The 21366-nt window shown below is 41.0% G+C and overlaps 1 protein-coding gene across 2 annotated transcripts in view; it reads right to left on the minus strand.

Annotated features, from left to right (window-relative positions):
- LOC149158306 (preprotein translocase subunit SCY2, chloroplastic-like) overlaps positions 1-21366 on the minus strand; it is a 389240-nt gene that overhangs the window by 276968 nt on the left and 90906 nt on the right. The gene's annotated exons all lie outside the window — the stretch shown is intronic.

The raw sequence follows: 21366 nt of genomic DNA on the forward strand, positions 1-21366 counted from the left end.
AGATGCATGGGCACCAGGCACCTTAGTTGAAGGATTCACTCAGGAGGAAATTTTGGAGCAAACTGCTAAAGATCTTGAAAAAATTCTTGACTTGGATTCTGCTGACCAGGTAACTTTCAAGCCGCCATACCAAGTTGAAGAGGGCACATCTACAGCTGCAGCTTCACAAGCTGCCCAAGGAGCTTCTACATCAGCAACAGGTACAGCTAAAGGAAAAGAGCCAATGGAGACAGAGCAAGGAGGGGTCACAGATCAGCCTGCCACTTCAATAGAACAAACTCAAGGGCAGGCCCATTCTCAACAAACAGAGGCGCCACAAGTGCCACCTTTGCAAACTCCTGTCAATGAAGAAAGAAGCAAGAAGCGAGACAGGGAAGAATTTACACTAGCTAGTGGCTCTGCACCGCAGCCCGAAACTAAAAGGCAAAGGGTTGATCCTCCATTTGAGGAGGAAGTCAGTGAGGAATTTATAGAAAGCCCGAGAAGGGAAACAAGCCAGCATACAGCTACAAGCTCTTTCCGACAAGAGCAAGACAGACAACATGCCGTGGAGGTGTCTTCCTCCACACAACAAAGCAAGAGACCAACTAGCGTCAAAGCTAGTTTTAAAGAAATAAAGGCTCAAAATGAGCTACTGAGAATGCAATTGTATGACCAATTCCTGAAGGCAACACTTGCCAAGCAGGAAAGGTTGATGGCAGCATATGACATTAAAGAAGAAAGGATGATTCTCACCCACTTCAAGCCCAAGGTTCAGCAGCCCCAGTCAGTTGCAGACTATGTCAGGACGAGATTAGAGGTCCTAGCCAAGGACATTCACCCCATGGATCAAATAGAGTTGCATAAGCAAACAGGGGAAATGGTTTATGCCACCCTGGTAGACAAGGCCACATTGGCCCATGAGTTGAAGGAATCTCTGAAGAATACAAACACTCAGCTGGATTTAGAAAGAATGTCCTCCACAGCTAAAGACAACAGAATTAAAACATTGGAGGAGATAATTATTGACTTAGGACATGATCCTAAGGATCCTAAGGGTGTGAGGGCACTTATGAAAAAGAAGGATGATGATATTGTTGCCTTAAAAAAGCAATTGAGGTTGCTTCCCACTGAGCATCCTCAAACAACAGAACTGGTGAAAGAGAAAGAAGTTGAGGATACATTGAACCTACTAATGCAAATGAACCAGAGAGTAATTGAGATGGAAGGGGAGTTGGAGAAAGCACTACAAGGCAAGCAGGGAGAGTCTGTTTCCCAGCCACCTCAAACAGTTCCAACTGTTGTTACTGTTCCTCCTTTGCAAGCAGCAGCTACCCCTCCAATTATTCCAACTACTACAACAGCTACACAAGCTACAACGGCAACAACAACAGCTCTTGACTCTAGCATGAGCGTGGATGAATTGACAAAAGTTGTTAAGGAGCTAGAGCTTCAAGCAACAGAGATAAAAGAGGCCAAAGAAAAGTTGGCCAATCTTGAAGGAAAGTATGATAAGTCCAAAATGACAGTGTCTGAGCAGACAAGGGAAATTAAAGCCCTGAAGGACAAGATAAAGGCCTTGGATAAAGAGTTGTCTTTGGACAAAGCCCTGGCTGAAATTAAAAAGATTTTGTGGGCCAAGATCAATCAGTCAATCACAAGCCAATGGAGGTCGATTCAGGCCATGTATGAACAGGTAGAACTAATTGGCCTGGCTCAGTTTGAAACCCAGAGAGCCAAAGCAGCATTGGGAAATATGCCTGAGCAGGCCAACAAAATGATCAACTTTTTAAATCATCAGACTAAGGAAGAGCTGGCAGCACTCCATATCATGAACAGAACAGACGCCATATTGACAGCAAAGAGGGTGCTAGTATTAAGAGGCTTTGTGCAGACCCTAGAAGCAAGATGTCGGGAAATACAAAGGGATGTAGACAATTTTGAAATAAAGCTTGCAGCACTACAGACTAAAGGATTGCCCAGCCTACTGACCAGCGCTGGGAGGTTATTGACACGTGACCAATATGCAACCAGGCTCAATAATTATGTCACAAATCAGCTTACTGCTTCATCAAGTTCTCCAGCACAAGCAGAACCTCCTTCAGGATAGACTCTCTATGATAAGCTGGAAAACTTATTTTACATAGAACATGAAGTTAACCATTTGTTTGAGATGCCACCTAACTATTACAAGTACACAGAGGCTGATGAGACACTCGTCAAGATACAAAAGCATTAGTTGCCTCCCGAGGATTGGTGGCAGGCAATGCTGGCCATTTTGCCCAGGTAATTTCAGTTTTTACCTTTTTTGTTTATTTCAAATCTCGGTCATCTATGAGTCAGCAAAAGGAGGCCCGAGAGCACTGGACAGAGCGGCCAAGGAACGCGCAGAATAGGTTGGATCAGTGAAAAAGAAAAGAGCTGGGACGGCAAGCCTAAAAGCGCAGATTTTTGGAAAGCGCAGCCCAGTCGACTCAATTCGACTCAAAAGTCAAATTTTCTGACAGAATGAACAACTATTGCATTCATAATTACTGCGGCACTTATTTCCTTCAACTACTACTCCTTAAAAGTTGGCGAGGAAGTTATGAGCTATTAATTCATCATCTAGATATTTTGTATGTTGTTTTTTGTATATATACCGCCCTCTGCATTGAAAAAAGGGTTGGTTGGTTGTATAGCTCCAAGAGAGACTCGCTCTATATACCTGATGTTTTACTTAATCAAAGACTGCTGAAAAGCTTGGAGGAATGACTGTGTGCTGTGTATGAATGTTTTCAAGAATTGAATGTGGAATTCTTGTGCTGCAATATGACTCAATAAGTGTTTCTTACCTTTGTTTTCCATTGATGTACCATCCAAAATAGCAGAAAGAATGAATAGTTTAGAATTGGTTTAATTGCCCTCTATGCTCAATTTCTACTGTTTCTATATGTTTTCATCTGAATTAGAAATGAATATGAATTCCCTGTGGCTCATATTTCCCCTAATTCACTCATGTTTGACAATTATTTAGGGATTCTTCACTGCTCCTAGATAGAGCTCATTCACCTTCCCTCTGCTAAGCTGAACGAGAAATTCTTAACTGCCTCTCATTCCTAGCCTTCACTCCATCCTTTAGCTTGAATGATTGTTTCATGTGCAGCGAGCTTGCTCCATATTCCCTCTTGTGACCAAGAAAACGCACCAGCAGTCCTACTCCTTGACTCCACGCCCAATGGTTCTAAACTTGCATGCTATCCCTGCCTCTTTACTTGAAAGCATCATCCATCCCACCCAAAACTAAAACAAAACCCCTTGTACTCAATAAATAGCCTAAAATCATCATCAACAAAGCTAAATCCTAAAGAGAGAGTCCTCTCTGACTGCTGGTGGGCTAGCACCTACAGTCCAAAGATTGGTTTGTGGTTACCTCGGCCGTATCCCTCAAGGAGCTAAGGGACAACCTGAGTGATAACAGCAGCAATGATTTTTCCTTTTAGCAACAGCAAAACTATTTTTAAACATTTTGTTGTTGGATTTTGTGGCCATGGTTGATCTATGAAGATGGCATCATTAAATAGTTCGAGATACGAAAGGAGGATGGATGGAGTATCAAATTTCAACCCCCCGAAAGAGCGAATTACGACGATTCTGAAGATGAATGATCTCTGGGACTTGGTAAGCAAAGATGTGCAAGTTTCTTTAGATCCGGTACATGCAGCAGAACATAGAACCAAGGATATGAAAGCAAGCTACATAATTATGGATGGTGTGAGGGATCATATAATTCCTCACATGTTAGGGAAGGATACCAATAGACACATGTAGGTAGCTCTTACTAGTCTTTATCTTAGTACAAAGGAAAATAGAAAAATGGTGTCGCAAGAAAAATTAAACAACATCAAAATGGGCAAAGCAAAGACCGTGACTTCCTATCCCACAAGGGTCCAACCATCTTGTGATGAGTTACAGCTGTGAGGGAAATTGTGCATGATTCAGAGTTGGTCAAAGTTGCTCGGAAGGGGTGTGTGAAGCAGTGGTACTATTAGGTCCCTATAATACTAGTGTATCCCCCCTATTGTTATTGTTGTGCCCATGTAGCCCCCATATCATTATTGTTGTGCCCCAAAGAAGCCCACTATCCTTATTTTTGTGTCCTTACATTGTTATTGTTATGTAGGCTCTGATTATATTGTGACCCCTTAGACACCTATATAAACAAAGGAGGTCTTGTCATTTGTATCATCCAAAAATTGTTCCTTTATGTAATGTAAAGGAGGTTTCCCCCTCGAAGAGGATGATGTTTAAGTCGTTGATCTATCTATTTGTGAGCTCGTTGCATAACATTTGGTATCAAAGCTTTGGATTCTAGGGTTTCGCTGCTTCAAACAGGTCATCGTGGCATTTTCACTATAATTTTTTTCTACAAAGCTTCAAAAGTTGAAATTGCAACCATGTGGAGCCTAAATCTTGATGAACTTCGTGTACAAATTTCAGATCTTGTCTGGCTATAGTTTCAAAGAAATGATCAGAGGAATTTAGGGTTTTTGTGGGCTCCAGAATTCCATCTCAAACAGGTGACCTAGGGAAATCGTCATAACTTTCTCTCTGAGGATCGGATTTGAATTTCATAAGAAGTGACGGAAAGAGAACGAACTGCAGTTTTTTGGTTATCATTTTCAGGGTCGGAAGTCTAAGCAGTGACACGTGGCACACAGTACAAGTTCGTTCTACTAAACCAATCCATAATTGGGTCATTGTGGGAGATTGGGCATAACTATTCCTTAAAGAATCCAATCTTGGTCTGACTTGTTGGGTTGGAAAGAAGACTCATAGGGCTACTATAGGACGGAATTTCAGATCTTGGGGATTCGCAACTACAAAGATACAACAGCTGCAATAGCTCCTAAAATGCAAGAAAAAGGTGTATTTTTTTAAAAAAAAGTTGCATAACTTTTATTTGAAAAATCAGTTTGAAGTGATTCAAGGGAAATATTGAAGCATATATATCATTCTTTGATTCCAAAATGCCTCGAAACAAAAAAATGGACACGCCTAGTAAGCAACCAGAAAGCTCTTCTATGACGCATGAAGAAGACGAAGAAATGCAGCAGGATATATCAAATTTACAAGACCAAATGCAACCAATTTTGCTCTCACAAAAAGCAACAAAAAATGAATTGAAAGCCATGATGAATGTTAAGATTAGATGGTATAAAAAGGGACATAGGAGTTAAGATAGATGGTATAAAAAGGGACGTGTGAGTTTTGAATGATGGTTTAAAAGCAGACATGAAAGCAATGATGAATGTCAAGATAGAGGGGTTGTGTTGAAGAAATTGTAACTAGGTCCGGTCTTCATGACATTGTAATTATGATTTTTGTAAACAAGAAAATGAATTTATTATTATTCCTTGTTGCATGGGTTACATGAGCAAGAGGTTTATTTATTAGTAGCTCCCATTGAGAGCCTTAGGATGTAAAAAGTCAATGTCATGCTCTTCTTGAGCCTATGTGTAATGTATACAAGTCTATAGAAAGGTCTAGAAGTCCTCCAAAGACCAGCACAATCCTCTTGAAAAAAGCAACAAGCTAAACGATGTATAACACAGTCATGTTGGCCTGCAAATAAATACAAATGTCAAGTTAGCTCACAAAAGAAGACACAACACTTCACACTGTCATGTCGGCTCAAATACAGAGACATAACACCTATAAATATGCGGCTAGAGTCATAGAGAGACAGAACTTTGCATAAGCCTATACAACTTCGGATATCTCTGAAATCTCGCTAATAATTACAGTGATATCTCGGACAAGTAATGGAACAGGAATCTCAAATAAAGACAATGTTACAATGTTTCGATTGAAGAAAGAGTCTACAAGTTTTCGGATAGATATTATAGGGGTACACAATGTCACAATCTCGACATAATAAGGAGCGGTGATGGCAGTGACAAGGGTGATCTCGGTGAAAAGGGAACATAGTTACATTCTCAGTAAAGATCTCAATAGTCTTGGTAACAAGGATGATCACAGTCTCAACATAATGATGATGGAAGGATCTCATAGTGACACACTATCTCGGCATACATTAAGGAGCAGTCATAATCCTATCACAGTCATGACCTCGTTCTTGATGAAGACATAGTCACAAAGGTTATGATCTCGGTGAAGGAACAGTTATGATGAGACTGACATGATATCGGTAGATCTACATACAACTCTCATATACATATGAAGACCTCGGTGATGGTGCAGCAATGATGATGATCTCAGCAATGTCAAAGAAGAGGATTGGTTTCTTGGTCTTGGAGTAGCATAATAGGTCAAGGGTCAGGGTCTTGGTATTTGTCAATTAGAATCTCTATAAGAAGAAGTTTGTGCGGGTTTTCCTCTCCAAGAGCGAGAGGTTTTGGCCTTGGAAGAAAGCCAACATATTGTGTCCTTGTCTCTTTGTTTTGATAGCTATTTGATGAAGTAAGAAATGCACACACTAATGATATCAAGAAAGGATTGTGCTAATAAGCTAAAGATAAAATACCTCACAAATACTTATCATGTTAAGAAGAATCTTATTAACTCTAATTGCCCTAGATTCTTCAACATGGTATTAGAGCTAAGGTGTTGAAGTCAAAGGAAGGGCAGCAAAAGAGACATACAAGGATCCGTCTTCAAGAAGGGCATCAAAGCAAGGCTAAAGAGATTTGTCAAGATTGAACGATTAGTCTACAACAGCAATCAAGAATCAGCCTACAACAGTGAGAGCTTGTATCTCCACAATCATCATCAAAAGGCCACCAAGAACCTCATCAAGATGCCTACAAAGCGAGGTAACTCAAAGGACCTCAAAATCAAAGATCACATCATCTTGGAACAGGTTGAAATCCTAAACGAAGCCCTGATCTACACTACAAAAGAAGGCAAAGCATATTGAAGGCAAGAAGGCACTGTCATCTCCAAGGTTATAAAATCAAGCAAGGATCATATCCTTGCCCTAGAAGAAGATCATCCGAGAAAATAGCAAATCATCCTCATCAAAAGGAGCAACCTCTTCTATTGAGGAAAGACTCTCATTCAAAAGAAGGTCATCCAAAAAGAAGAACTAATATATCTTCTTCAACCATCATCAAAGCAATCAAGGTGAAGATTTCATCTTCACATGACAAGTATCTTTTCAATTTATAAATCTAGTTAAATGACTTCATAATTGCAAGGACATCTATACGTTGGATGGGTCATCAAGATTCCTTGCATGAAGAAGGAGAATAGACACAATCCTCTAAGTAGTTGAAGTCATTAAACATATCAAAAGGTCTCCTCTTAATTTATGGAAAGGGATACTTATGAAAGATCCCCTCACATAGCAATATTGGAGACATCAAAGAGATGAAGATAATAAACTCATTCTCGGAAGGTGCAATGAAGAAGGTCACATGAAAATCTGGTCTACATGAAAGTAAAGGGTATCAAAGGATGTAGGGTATCTTCATAAGATCCCATCTACAAGATCTAGGAAGGAAGATAACCATCACTGATCTATAATTCACTAACAGATAATCAAGGTAACAAATATCCATGGGATAAGAAAGTTACCACATTCAGCAGCTTATGGTCTATATGCTAAATAGAGAAAGACAAGTTGATGGAAAAAGTATTGAAGGTCAAAGGACTAACACATGTGCAGAAAAGAAAGGGAAGTTTGGTCCTCAAACAAGACAGAATAGTATAGCTAAAACTATGGAAAGATTATGGAAGCTCATATCACCAAATAGATGGAGGAATCTGAAGAAAAGGACCAAGGAGAGAATGAGTAACGGATCTCTACTATGATTGGGATAGTATCCCTCACAAAAGGGTCCTATCATAAGCTTTTGTTTTAAGACATGACAATGATAATAAGATGCATCGTGGCATCATGGAAGCACTAGAAAAAAGAGCTCGTGATATCACCATGGGAATCATGACGGAAAAAATCCATGGCAAACAAACATGAAGGATATGGCTCTTGAGAACCTCATTGGACATTAAAGGAAAGGAAGGAGTAATCTAGGACAAGGCTCATCATACATCAAGTCAAAAAGAAACATCTGCCAGTTGGGGATATACAAGATCCTCAAAATTCTTTGATGGAATCCTCATTAGAGGGTTCACTAATCTAGAGAGGAAGCAAGTATTTCATCAAAACTCCAACTTATGGAACTCATGGACGATGGTATGGTAACATAAGAGAAGAAGCAGATCAAGGGTTGGAGACACTTGAATCAAGGCAGCTGCTGAAAGAAGCCTAGATGACCTAAAGATAAAATAAGGTATGTATGCTTGTGTTTAATATTATAATGTCATGTCATATGGTTGCAGGTAACATGGATCATCACTTCTATCTTAAGAAGCATGATCAAGAGAAAAAGGATCTCCTCTTCTGAAAAGATGCAGGAAGGCACAAGGCACGCTAGATGAAATCAACGTGATATGTCATCATATGAAGTATGAGGTGGGTGACTACAATTAAGAAACTCTAATTAAAAGCTCCTAGGAATGGAAAGTATAAGGAAGGAAGAGATTGTGAGATATGCAACTCTGATGAAGGCAATCAACATCCAAAAGGCCAAGAAGACTTGACTAGGAAATCTCCCGGAAAGATATGAAGACTCTGATGAAAAGATGAAGACCCTTGACAATAGATATCTTTGGGAGATGTGACAACATGTATGCAGGACGTTGATACCTACAAAAAGATGTCATGATGAAGAGCCATCTAGTAAGGTACAATTTCGTTTTGATGATATGTTTTGATTTCTTGAATAATATCTGGATGAGCTCATGCAGGACTACTGGAATTGTAAGTACAAGTATAACTAGCATTCATATGGTGGATGGAAGAAGTGTGATGAGGAAGAAGTAGCCATATGATGAAGGTTCCAGATATGAAGAAGGCCACTTTCCATGAAGAAAGGAAGGACATGACGAACTAAGGAGGAAAGTGATTGATGGTTGTTGCCCTACAAGAAAGAAGCACAACTGAATTTCATGACATCAAGGAGAGAAGTTGATCAAGCAGTTGAAGGACCCACGAAGAAGAAGTTATTGATGTATAGAAGAGTCGCTAGCTAAAAGGGAGCTCCGACAAGTTCCTGATTAAAAGGGAGCTTGGGCAAGTTCCTGATCAGAGGGAGCTTGGGCATATCTTCCCCAGTTGAGAGGGAGAGATAGACACAACATTCTTGTCTTCACTTTGGAAGAAAGAATGGAGGATTGGGTAATCATCTGGCATCCGATGCTCTTTGACGATGTGTAGGGCATTCAAGACAAGAGTAGGCAAGAGGACTGATATTCTTTGAGGGTTGGGAACCCAAGATATGAATAGTCCTAGAAGGTCATACTCAGTAAAAACCTGGGTGGGTATGTACCTTGAGAGATAATGATGAAGGTGTCTATAGTCATTGGTCTCGCCAACATTGTGCTCTGATTTAATGAGAGATAGAGCTGTCAGTCAAGGCCTTGCTATGGAAACAATGTTGGTTACTATGATGCTATACAGATGGGTTTCCAATCCGATTCTTTTTATGAGAAATTCTTCAGGATGAGAATGGCCAAGTACCATCATGAATACCTCCCTAGTTAAGAGGGAGTGTTGAAGAAAGTGTAACTAGGTTCGGTCTTCGTGACATTGTAATTATGAGTTTTGTAAACAAGAAAATGAATTTATTATTATCCCTTGTTGCATGGGTTACATGAGCAAGAGGTTTATTTATTAGTAGCTCCCATTGAGAGCCTTAGGATGTCAAAGAGTCAATGTCATGCTCTTCTTGAGCCTATGTGTAATGTATACAAGTCTATAGAAAGGTCTAGAAGTCCTCCAAAGACAAGCACAATCCTCTTGAAAAAGGCAGCAAGCTAAACGATGTATAACACAGTCATGTCGGCCTGCAAATGAATATAAATGTCAAGTCGGCTCACAAAAGAAGACACAACACTTCACACTGTCATGTCGGCTCAAATACAGAGACATAACACCTATAAATATGCGGCTAGAGTCACAGAGAGACAGAACTTCGCATAAGCCTCTGCAACTTCGGATATCTCTGAAATCTCGCTAATAATTACAATGATATCTCGGACAAGTAATGGAACAAGAATCTCGGATGAAGACAATGTTACAGTGTTTCGGTTGAAGGAGTCTATAAGTTTTCAAATGGATATTATAGGGGTACACACTCTCACAGTCTCGGCATAATAAGGAGCAGTGATGGCAGTGACAAGGATGATCTCGGTGAAAAGGGAACACAGTTACATTCTCGGTAAAGATCTTAAGAGCCTTGATAACAAGGATGATCACAGTCTCAACATAATGATGATGGAAGGATCTCCCAGTGACACTATCTCGGCATACATTAAGGAGCAGTCATAATCCTATCACAGTCATGACCTCATTCTAGATGAAGACATAGTCACAAAGGTTATGATCTCGGTGAAGGAACAGGTATTATGAGATTGGCATGATATTGGTAGATCTACATACAACTCTCATATACATATGAAGACCTTGGTGATGATGCAGCAATGATGATGATCTCAGCAGTGTCAAAGAAGAGGATTAGTGTCTTCGTCTTGGAGTGGCATAATGGGTCAAGGGTCATGGTCTTGGTATTCGTCAATTGGAATCTCTATAAGAAGAATTTTGTGTGGGTTTTCCTCTCCAAGAGGGAGAGGTTTTGGCCTTGGCAGAAAGCCAACATCTTGTGTTCTTGTCTCTTTGTTTTGATAGCTATTTTATGAAGTAAGAAATACACACACTAATGATATCAAGAAAGGATTGTGCTAATAAGCTAAAGATAAAATACCTCACAAATAGTTATCATGTTAAGAAGAGTCTTATTAACTCTAATTGCCCTAGATTCTTCAACAGGTTGAAGGAAGGTTTGGCAAAGTTGCTAGTTGAAAGGCTTCCCAGTGGTGACAAGGCAATCCATGAAAATAATGATGAAGACAAAAGTAATATGAATTACGATTTTAGAGACTCCAATGTGGGGTTTAAGAACCACCCCATTCCAAAGATAGATATGAGGAAGTTTGATGGCAAAGATATGGTAACTTGTATACTACAAATGGAGCAATATTTTGATCTATAGGATGTGAAACCCTCACAAAAGGTACGTATTGCATCTTTATATTTAGATCCTAATCAGTTTATATGGTATAGATGGCTTTGTTCTTATAAACCACTTGTCACCTAGTCAATTTTTACAGAGGAAATGATAGCACATTATGAAGATACAAGGAACAACACCTTCTTTAGCCAATTGATAAATCTCAAACAAAATTGTTCAATGGCGGAGCACATTGAAGACTTCCAAAAATTGAATTTTAGGGTAATCGATATTCTAGAGGAACATAGGATTGATGCCTTCATAGGGACTTTAAAACATAACATCCAACATGAGGTTCGCCTTTGGGAACCTAATTCATTGGAGAAGGCATTCAGGGTGCCAAGAAAAGTTGAAAGCAAAATTATGGCAACAAGTCTACCACTCACAACTATAAAGATAGAAGTGTTGTTGCACCTAGTCTTCCACAACCTACAAGGTTGACACCACAACAATTGAAGGAAAAAAGAGCAAAAGAGCTTTGTTACAGTTGTGATAGCAAATACACTAAAGGTCATAAGTGTGCTAAGAAGAAATTATTCTACATAGATTCTGAAGAGGAGGAAGAAAAGGAACAAGAAACATCAAAATAGGAGGATATACACCAAGAACCAACCCCAGAGAAAGAAGAAATGAATTTGACCATATCCTATAATGCATTGGCAAGAATTACCACTCAAACTCTCAAGATAGAAGGATATGTCAAGAAGAAAAAGGTATTTGTGTTATTGATTCGAGTAGTACCCATAATTTTATTCATTGTAAGATAGCCAAGGAATTGAATTGCTTCCTATATCCAGCACCAAAGTGTCAAGTGATGGTTGTGAATGGAGGAACTATAAATTGCTCTAGAAAGTGCCATAATATCAAGCTAACCATGGGGCAATATGTATTGAAAAGTCCAATTCTTTCCATTGCAATGGGTGGTATAGATATTGCACTAGGAGTCTAATGGTTACAATCTTTGGGGCGATAGCTTTCAATTTTCAAGAACTTTTCTTGAAATTTTTTTGGGAGGGAAAGGAAGTTGAATTAAGGGGTATCGCAAGGAAAACGAGGAAAGATAATCAGCTCTGATGGCATGACAAAGCTTCTGAAGAAAGAACAACAAGGCGTAATTCCACAATTATGCTCACTAGGGATTCAAACATCGAAATCGTCTATTTCTCCAGATCTCCAAAAAGTCTTGAACAATCATTCGAAGGTATTTGAGACTCCCAAAGGCCTCCCACCTATTCGTGATCATGATCATGCGATTCACTTGATTCCTGGTAGTTTTCCTCCAAACATCAGGCCTTACAGATATCCCTATGCCCAAAAGAGTGAAATTGAACGTATGGTTGCAGAAATGTTAGAGGCTGGTATAACTCAACCTAGTCAGAAATCTTTCTCTGCTCCAATAGTATTGGTGCACAAGAAGGATGGATCATCGAGTATGTGTCCAAATTATAGGCAGCTCAACAAGCTCACTATTAAAGATAAATTCCCCATTCCTGTCACTGATGAATTGTTAGATGAATTACATGGAGCAATTTACTTCCCCAAGTTGTATCTTCATTCAGGATATCGTCAAATTAGAATGAAGACTGAAGACATTCTGAAAACAGCATTCAGAACTCATGAGGGTCCTTATGAATCTTTGGTCATGCCTTTTGGCCTTACTAATGCACCTTCCACATTTCAAGGTTTGATGAATTCTATTTTCAAACCCTTCCTTAAAAAATGTGTTAGCATTTTTTGATGATATACTAATCTACAACAAGTCTTGGAAGGATCATGTTCAACAAGTTGACAGGGTGCTCAAACTATTGGCGGAGAAACAATTATATGCAAAAACCTCCAAATGTTTCTTTGGAGTACAGGAGGTGGAATATTTGGGTCATATTGTATCTCATGAGGGTGTTAAGATAGACCCTAACAAAATTAAAGCCATTAAGGAATGGAAAATCCCCACAACCGTAAAGCATCTTCGATGATTTCTCAGGTTGACAAGATATTATCACAAGTTTGTTAAAAATTATGGGGGAATAGCAACACCTCTAACATCATTACTGAAAAAAGATGCATTTTCTTGGACTCCAAAAGCAACGAAGGCCTTTGAACATCTTAAAGAGGCACTGTGCCAAGCACCGGTCTTAGCTATGCCAGACTTCACAAAAACTTTTATGGTGGAATGTGATGCTTCAAGAAATGGAATTGGTGTTGTTTTAATGCAAGAAAGAAGACTCATTGCTTTTGAAAGTCGTCCAATCAAAGGAAAGTATTTACACAAACCTATTTATGAGAAGGAGATGTTGGCAATACTACATGCATTAAAGCATTGGCGACCTTTCCTAATAGGAATACACTTCATGGTAAAAGCAAATCATGATAGTCTGTTGACGGTGCTAGACCCGCCAACATGTAAGGGGATCTCCGTGGTAAGAAGTCCCAATTAGAACTCAGACCGTTTGGTGTAGGAGTACCAGCAGTGGGTCGTACGATAATGCCTTGACTGCGATTTCGCACAAAGGCAAGTAAGATGTCTCTGTTGGTAGCAAGGGTGTGACAGTTGTAGCAAGCCAAGGAAGGTGCATGAGAGGTTCTAACACACGGGGGTGAGATGAGTGTGCCCCTTGGAAACCTGTGATAACACGGAGTTAAGAAGGGAACACACGAGCAAAGATGCATCACAACGTGGAAGGCAAGTTAGCTAGCAATCGAAAGTGATGGTTAAACCAACAGCACGTTTCAGAAATATTCATACATACATACACAGAATAGTCCATACATGCATGCGTAAGCAAACAAATAAATATATCATTTAGAGTAAACCAAATAGCATAGAATACAATACAACATATGCATGAAATGTGTTGGCTCTGTTATATTAAGAAGTGTAAGTTCCAGTCATACAATACATCCATGTCTAACCACTAGTTCTGACAGTGGAACGTTACAGCCACAACTGCCTGCTCCTCCAAAAAGATATACTAGCTCTATGCAGTGGACAAGCCAAGGCTCATTACAATATTGTCCAAGCTCTCTCCAAGATAATCTTATCGGAAGCTTGGCTAACCAAAAGCCTTTACAATGAGTTATGAGGTTCCATTTATAGCAAAGGGTGGAGTGACCCTTGACATTCCCCTTTGTGACAGCTCATTTATCCTCATGACTCTTCATCTACTCTATGACTGTTAAATCCAACTATCGACACTTGAACTTCCACTTGACAAGACGTTACATTACAATGCACATGTGCCCATGTGAAACAAAATGGCTTGAGCAAGCCATGCAAGAGATCACTAACACTCTGTCCGTTGTGGTGAGACCAACTCTTTGACATGCTTATGATGGTGAAGGTGGTGAGCTGATGCCAAGCTTGGTTGTCCGTGATGGTGTGCACGCGCTCCATGGTGACATCTTGCTAAAGCGAACTCTTGCCTCCATTGCATTCGGGTGCATTGTGTGGCTCCTCCATCCAACTCATCTGCTGGCATGCACATGCTCTTCTTGGGTGTGGTTGAACTGGTAACACATTGATGCATAGTGTCTGTGCTGATCTTCCAGTGTGTGTTGGTGGTCATGCACATCAACTGTCAACTGCATGTTCAGCTCCAGTCGGACTTGCTTCTTGTCTTTGCCTTGGTGAGTGTGCTGAATGGGTGGGATCACATGCGTGCGCACAATGACATGCATGCTGTTGAATTCCCTTGCATGCGATCAACAACACCACTCACCATGTATGCTTTGTGCCAGCTGCTGGGATGAATCTATAACTTGTACGGGCGCAGTTTCATCCATTTGTGCATGTTGCACCCCCTGCTGTACCTGTTCCTGCTGCAACTCATTCTCTTGTCTATGCAGCTCATGTTCTTCCTTAAGTTGTTGCTTGAGCATATGCAACTCCTTCTCTGTTCCGTTCTCTACCTTCACGTGATCTTCATGTCGCGGCGTCATCTCATAGCCCGAGTCTCCAAAGTTGCTTTCACCACAAGTGGATCTGCTTGAGCTTGCAAGTTTGTTCCACCTTTGTGTTGTCAACAACCTTCCTCTTGCGTTCGTTGCATCCGGTATGCTACCTTCAGCTGTTGTTGATGGTGTTGCTTGTTGTGATGTTGTTGCCATCATATCTTGAAGTCCTTGTCTACAAACAGCTTGATGTCTTCGTGCGTAGGCAAGTTCATAGACACTTGATCGACTGCATCCCCAAGCTTGCTCTGAACGGTGTCTTCGAATCTGCTCTCCTGGAAACCATTGTACATGTGCTGCTGAGAGGCAGATGAACACCTACAATACCTGGAGACATGGCAAGCAATCTGTCAGTCGAAAACCAAAATGAACTTGAGAACTAACTTGCAACATACCTGTGTGAATGATCATCAAGGTTGTGTAATTTCTATCTGGAGGTCGGGAGACTGACTGCCAAGACTGCGCAAGGCACAGTCCGGGCTATCAGGAGGTTGACTCACTGTTGGAACTAAGCAATGCACAGTCCATCCTAGTTGTTGACTACTGGAATCACGCAATGCGCAATCTCAGCTGGCAATGGTTGCAGGCTCAATGACTGCATTGCGCAATTTTTGGGCCAGCAGTCGTTGTCCCTCAAAACTGCGCAATGTAAAACTGGAGGACAGTCATTGGGTAGAAATGCGCATTTCTTGAGAGGAAGACAGAGCCTTCCCTCTCAGGATTGCGCAATGTTGTCTTGGTGAGGCAGAGTTCGGGCCAAGGCTACCCAGACCCGTCGACGGGCAACTAAAAGCGAATGTGAATGTGAATGCATGGTGATACTAAGTGTAAGCATAAGTGAATGATCGTGCATGTAAACAGTGAATGAAAGATTCAGAAAACGGAAAAACATGCATGTGGGTGAGGCGAGTCACCGAATCGGCGACCGTTCGTGAAAAATAGTTTCATGCATGCGACAGTGAGATGTTAACGAAAACTGAAACAGTGCTAGTACAAGCTAGTATGTATCAAAACGACAGCAAGCGCTCACTGAAATCAAGCAAACAGCATTCATACGAAGTGAAACACAAAAAGCGCCAAAAATGCAACACAAGACATGAAAAGCGGGCTTACCCCAAAACAACTGAGTTGAATGTGCCGACGACTCGTAGATGCAATGTGGGATGTCAGAGCTGCAAGGCCGATGTGAGGAATGAGCTTTGCAATGTCCGATTCATGAGTTTTGATAAAATCGAAGATGTGACGCGCATGCCACAAATCTAGGAAGAGCGACACTTGGTGGGAGGTTTCTGAGATGATACTTACATGTAACCTCCAGCTGCTAAAAGTAGATCCCTGAATCAAGGGATGCCTTTGCATGCTGGCTTGGGAGGAGCAGCCCATGCATGTAAATCAGTTTTGCTCTGTCCTGGAGGGAACCAGTCAACTCAACTGCACATGCAAGAGACTGCTCAACTGTTGGGAGAAAATGCGCATTTCTGAAAGGGAATTGGGTTGGCTGCCGAGAAGATTTGCGCAATTTTTGGGCAGAGCAATTGACAGCTGCCCAGGATTGCGCAATTTCTGGGCTGAGCAGCCCTGCTGGGAGAAATTGTGCAATTTTCTCAATGAATAGTGACAGGAAGAATTGCACAATTCTGGAGCCTAGCAGGCTGCCAAACAGAATTGCGCAATTTCTGGAGGGAAGGTTGGCTTCCCTCCAGAATTGCGCAATTTCTTGAGGGAGCTGCTCAACCTACAGTTGGACCAAGTCCGATGAAACAGCCTGTGAGGGGGATGCAACAAGCTTTGATGGACAGGTTGTCATTCTGCAAGAAAACCATTGAAGCTTATATACTTGACAAGGAAAGACATGTTGCTGTGAAAGGTTGGTAGGGAGACTCCAAAACGAAGCTAAGGCAAAATTTTGGAAGGTGGTTGTAGCCGCTACAACATAGCCTTAAATACTTTTTGGAACAAAGATTATCTTCAGAAGAGCAGCGAAAATGGGTGACAAAGATGTTGGGTTATGACTTTGAAATCATCTACAAAAAAGGGAAGCAAAATGTTGTTGCAGATGCACTCTCAAGAAAGGATGAGGATGTGGAAGCATTGCTTTGTGTCATTTCTATTATCCAACTTGAGTAGATAACCAAAGCAAGGGATGAATGGAAGAATGATGAAGAGGTGTGGTCACTCATTCAAAAGTTGCAACAAGAACTGAGTACATTTGATACATTTAGCTAGAAAAATGATTCAATATGGTACAAAGATTGCTTATATCTTAGTAAGAATTCCCAACTCAAACAAAAGATTCTTTTGGAATTGCACGCCTCTCCCTTAGGAGGGCACTCAGGATTTTTAAAGACTTACCATAGGGTCAAAAAGGATTTTTTTTAGGATGGCCTTAAATCTGGTATTTAGAAATTTGTGGTAGAATGTTTGGTTTGCCAACAAAACAATGTTGAGACAGTTAAGACCCCGGGTCCGCTACAACCTTTAGCCATTCCAAGTCAATGTTGGGAGGAGGTATCAATGGATTTTACCACAGGTTTACCCAAGTTTGAAGCAAAGGGTATCATCATGGTGGTAGTCGATAGACCTACCAAGTATGCACACTTTTGCATTATCTCATCCTTTTAAAGCCAGCATAATTGCTACTACATTTATGGAAACAATTCAAAAGCTTCATGGAAATCCAAAGATTATAGTAAGTGACAGAGATCCCATTTTCATTGGAAATTTTTGGACCGAATTATTTTCTTGTCTTGGTACTCAATTAGTTTGGCCCACAATGGGCTTAAATAGGCTAAGCACTATAGCCTTGAGCTAGTGGTTGCGGAGACCCGTTCCCATAGCGGAAAGTAGAAAACATGTCAAAAGAAAGGGACTTAAAGGAAAAATTAGCAGCATTAATCATTTTTGTGAAATAAAAGGGCTGAGAAGTTGTTTTAACAGTAGTGTAGTCTGTGCATGAATGAATGAGTCAGAAGCTAGTGTTGGCACCACGTTGGGCCAACAGTGAAGTGTTAGGTCCCTATAATACTAGTGTATTCCCCTTATTATTATTGTTAGTGTAGCTCCCTATTGTTATTGTTGTGCCCATGTATCACCCATGTTGTTATTGTTGTGCCCCATAGAATCCCAATATTGTTATTGTTGTGCCCTTATGTTATTATTGTTACCTAGGCTCTGATTATATTGTGACCCCTTAGACTCCTATATATACAAAGGAGGCCTTGTCATTTTTATCATCCAAGAATTGTTCATTTATGTAATGTAAAGAGGTTCCCCCCTCAAAAAGGATAGTTTTTAAGTCATTGATTTATCTATTTGTGAGCTCGTTGCATAACAGGTACACTTTTGTGGATGATATTCTTCCCTGTCAATAGCTTCCTAACTGGATCCCACTATGGGACAATTTCACCCAGAAGGAGATCTGAGAAAATTCACTGACCGAAGGACAAGGAAAGGGTAGTGAGGAGAAGGATGAAGTTGATCTTGTTGCACAAGCGCAAAGGGAAAGCAAAGGCTAATCAGAACCAAGGTGGAGGAGCATCTTCACAAAGTAATAAGGAAAAGGACATGAGCAAAGTTAAATGCTTTGCTTGTCATAAGTTCGAGCATTTTGCTAGTAAGTGTCCTAACAAAAGAAGGGAAAGGGTAAGACTACTACGACAGCTACTACGCAGATGGAGGAGATGGCGAAGAAGTTTCATAAAAACTTCGCTCTAGTATCCTGCCTTTCTAGGACCGTCACAAGAGGTGTCTGGTTTGTGGACAATGGAGCATCTCGTCATATGACAAGATGGCGGGACTTCTTCACCACGATGACCAGGGGGCCCAGAGATGTATACGTGGAGCTTGGTGACAAGGCCAAGTATGCAATCTAAGGCACTGGGTGTATCGAGTTCTAGATGGACTCAGGTAGCATCATGGAGGTGAACGAAGTGCTATACATATCGATTTGGAGAAGAATCTCCATTCAGTTTCAACCATGGAAGACAAAGGATTGGAGGTCAACTTTATGGGAGGTGAAGTGGTTGTTGGGCTGAAAGGGACTGATTTTGGCAAGAAGCTAGTGATCGGTAAGAAATAGAGGGATCTCTATCTGTCGTGAGGGCAGTTGGTGAAGGCTCTCATCCATGAGAGTGACAGTCAGAGAAAGATTTAGCATAGGAGAATGGGACACCTACACAACAAATCTCCTCGGATGGTGCAAAGGATGGTTACTAATTTTCAAGATATCTAGGTGGAGCGTGATGGAGTGTGTAAAGGGTATGTGCTTGGCAAGCAAGCCAAGAATTTGTATTCTCATAATGGGACCAAATCTAAGGGTGTGCTAGACTTGGTGCATTCTTATATATGTGGTCCTATGTATGTGACGTCGATAACAAGATCCTTATATTTTGCGGTGTTCATAGTTGATTATTCTAGGAATACTCAGATCTACTTTCTAAACACCAAAAATGAGATCTTCAATCAGTTTCAAGAGTTCAAGGCTCTTGTGGAGAACCAGACAGGAAGGAAGATTAAGGCACTGAGATGAGATAATGGGGGCGAGTATACCTCCAACAAGTTCTTGGACTTTTGCAAGCAAGCAGGAACCAATAAGGAGCTCACATACAGTAGCTTATAAACCTCAGCAGAATGACGTTGTCGAGAGGAAAAATAGGACCATCATAGAGGCAACGAGGGAAATCATTTATAATCAAGAGTTTCCTATGTTCTTGTGTGCAATACAATTGTGTATCTGTAGAACAAGAGTCCTCACAGGGTGATGGAGGATGTGACTCATGAGGAGTTGTTTATAGGAGAAATTGAATGTGAGTCACTTACACATATTCGGTAGTCCAGTTTATGTCCATGTGCTTACAGAGAAGAGGACTAAGCTAGAGCCCTTATTTGGGACGGGTGTGTTTGTTGGCTACAATGAGGTCTCGATGGCCTACCAAGTCTACATTCCAGGATAGATAAAGGTGATCTTGAGTCGATACGTTGGACTTGATGAGGATGGGACCTTTAGTAGATCTCATGAGCGAGATCCAGTAGTGGTAGAGGAGGAGAAAGAGGCTCCTATGTCTAAGCGGGGGCCAGTAGCACCAGCAGGGACACAACTAGCAAATTCAAAGGATGGACTAGATATTCCTTCGAATTCTACAAGGAGGATGCCTAGATGGGCCAAACAAACACTAAGAGATGTAGAGGAGCATGTGAAGGATCCTAGTCACACTTTCAAGCAGAGCAGGCCACCGACCAGATATTCCAGTTATTTGGCACTATTCAACAACGTTTGAGAGTCTGAGCCATCCACTTTTGAGGAGGCTATAGGCCAGCAGGTCTGGAGGGATGCCATGATAGAGTATAGCTCTATCATTAGCAATGATATTTGGGATATAGTGTCAAGAATGAAGGGGAAGTTTGTGGTCACATCTCAATGGATCTAGTAGTGGTAGAGGAGGAGCAAGAGGCTCCTACGTTTGAGCGGGGATCAGCAACACCAGCAGGGACACAACTAGCAAATTCGAAGGATGGGCTAGATATTCCTTTGAGTTCTATAGGGAGGAGATCTAGATAGGCCAAACAAACAAGAGAGATGTAGAGGAGCATGTGCAAGATCCTAGTCACACTTTCCAGCAGAGCAGACCACCGACCAGATATTCCAATTATTTAGCACTATTGAGCAACGTTTGCGAGTTTGAGCCATCCACTTTTGAGGCTATAGGCGGGCAGGTCTAGAGAGATGTCATGGTAGAGGAGTATGGCTATATCATGAGCAATGATGTTTGGGACATAGTGTCGAGAATGAAGGGGAAGTTTGTGGTCACTTCTCAATGGATTTACAAAATCGAACATGCAGTTGATGGCAGTATCGGGAAGTAAATAGGGAAATCACCGTAAATAGGGTAGCTCGACTTCCATTTGAGGCAGAAATTTTCGGTCAAGCAAGTATGCAATTAGGTGTGCGAAAAACACTTAGAAAGGAGTGTTATTGTCAGCGAAAGGAAGGAAGGAAAGAAGATCGAATTTGTTTGGAACTGTTTTAGAGTCAATCTCCACTCGCATGCGAAGAAAAAGAACTGTCACTACTGCAGAAAAAGCTGAAGTATGTCTTGTTATGCTAGGACCCGAATCAAGATGTATTTGAGTCAATTCATCAAGCCAAGTTGGAGAAGAAATCCATTCAGTCCAAGCGAAGAAGGTTAAGGGATTGAATCACCATATATCTCTCTCGTGCTCCAACTAGGGTTTGCAAGCAGGCCGAAATAAGGTGCAGGTCTGAAGCAAAAGGAAGCCGAAGTTGAAGGGTAGCTGAGAAGGAGGAAGG

The sequence above is a fragment of the Pinus tabuliformis genome, chromosome 5_2, assembly GCF_031772625.1.
Source record: "Pinus tabuliformis cultivar Carrire ecotype Pingquan chromosome 5_2, CPIR1, whole genome shotgun sequence".
NCBI classification, from domain to species: Eukaryota; Viridiplantae; Streptophyta; class Pinopsida; order Pinales; family Pinaceae; genus Pinus; species Pinus tabuliformis.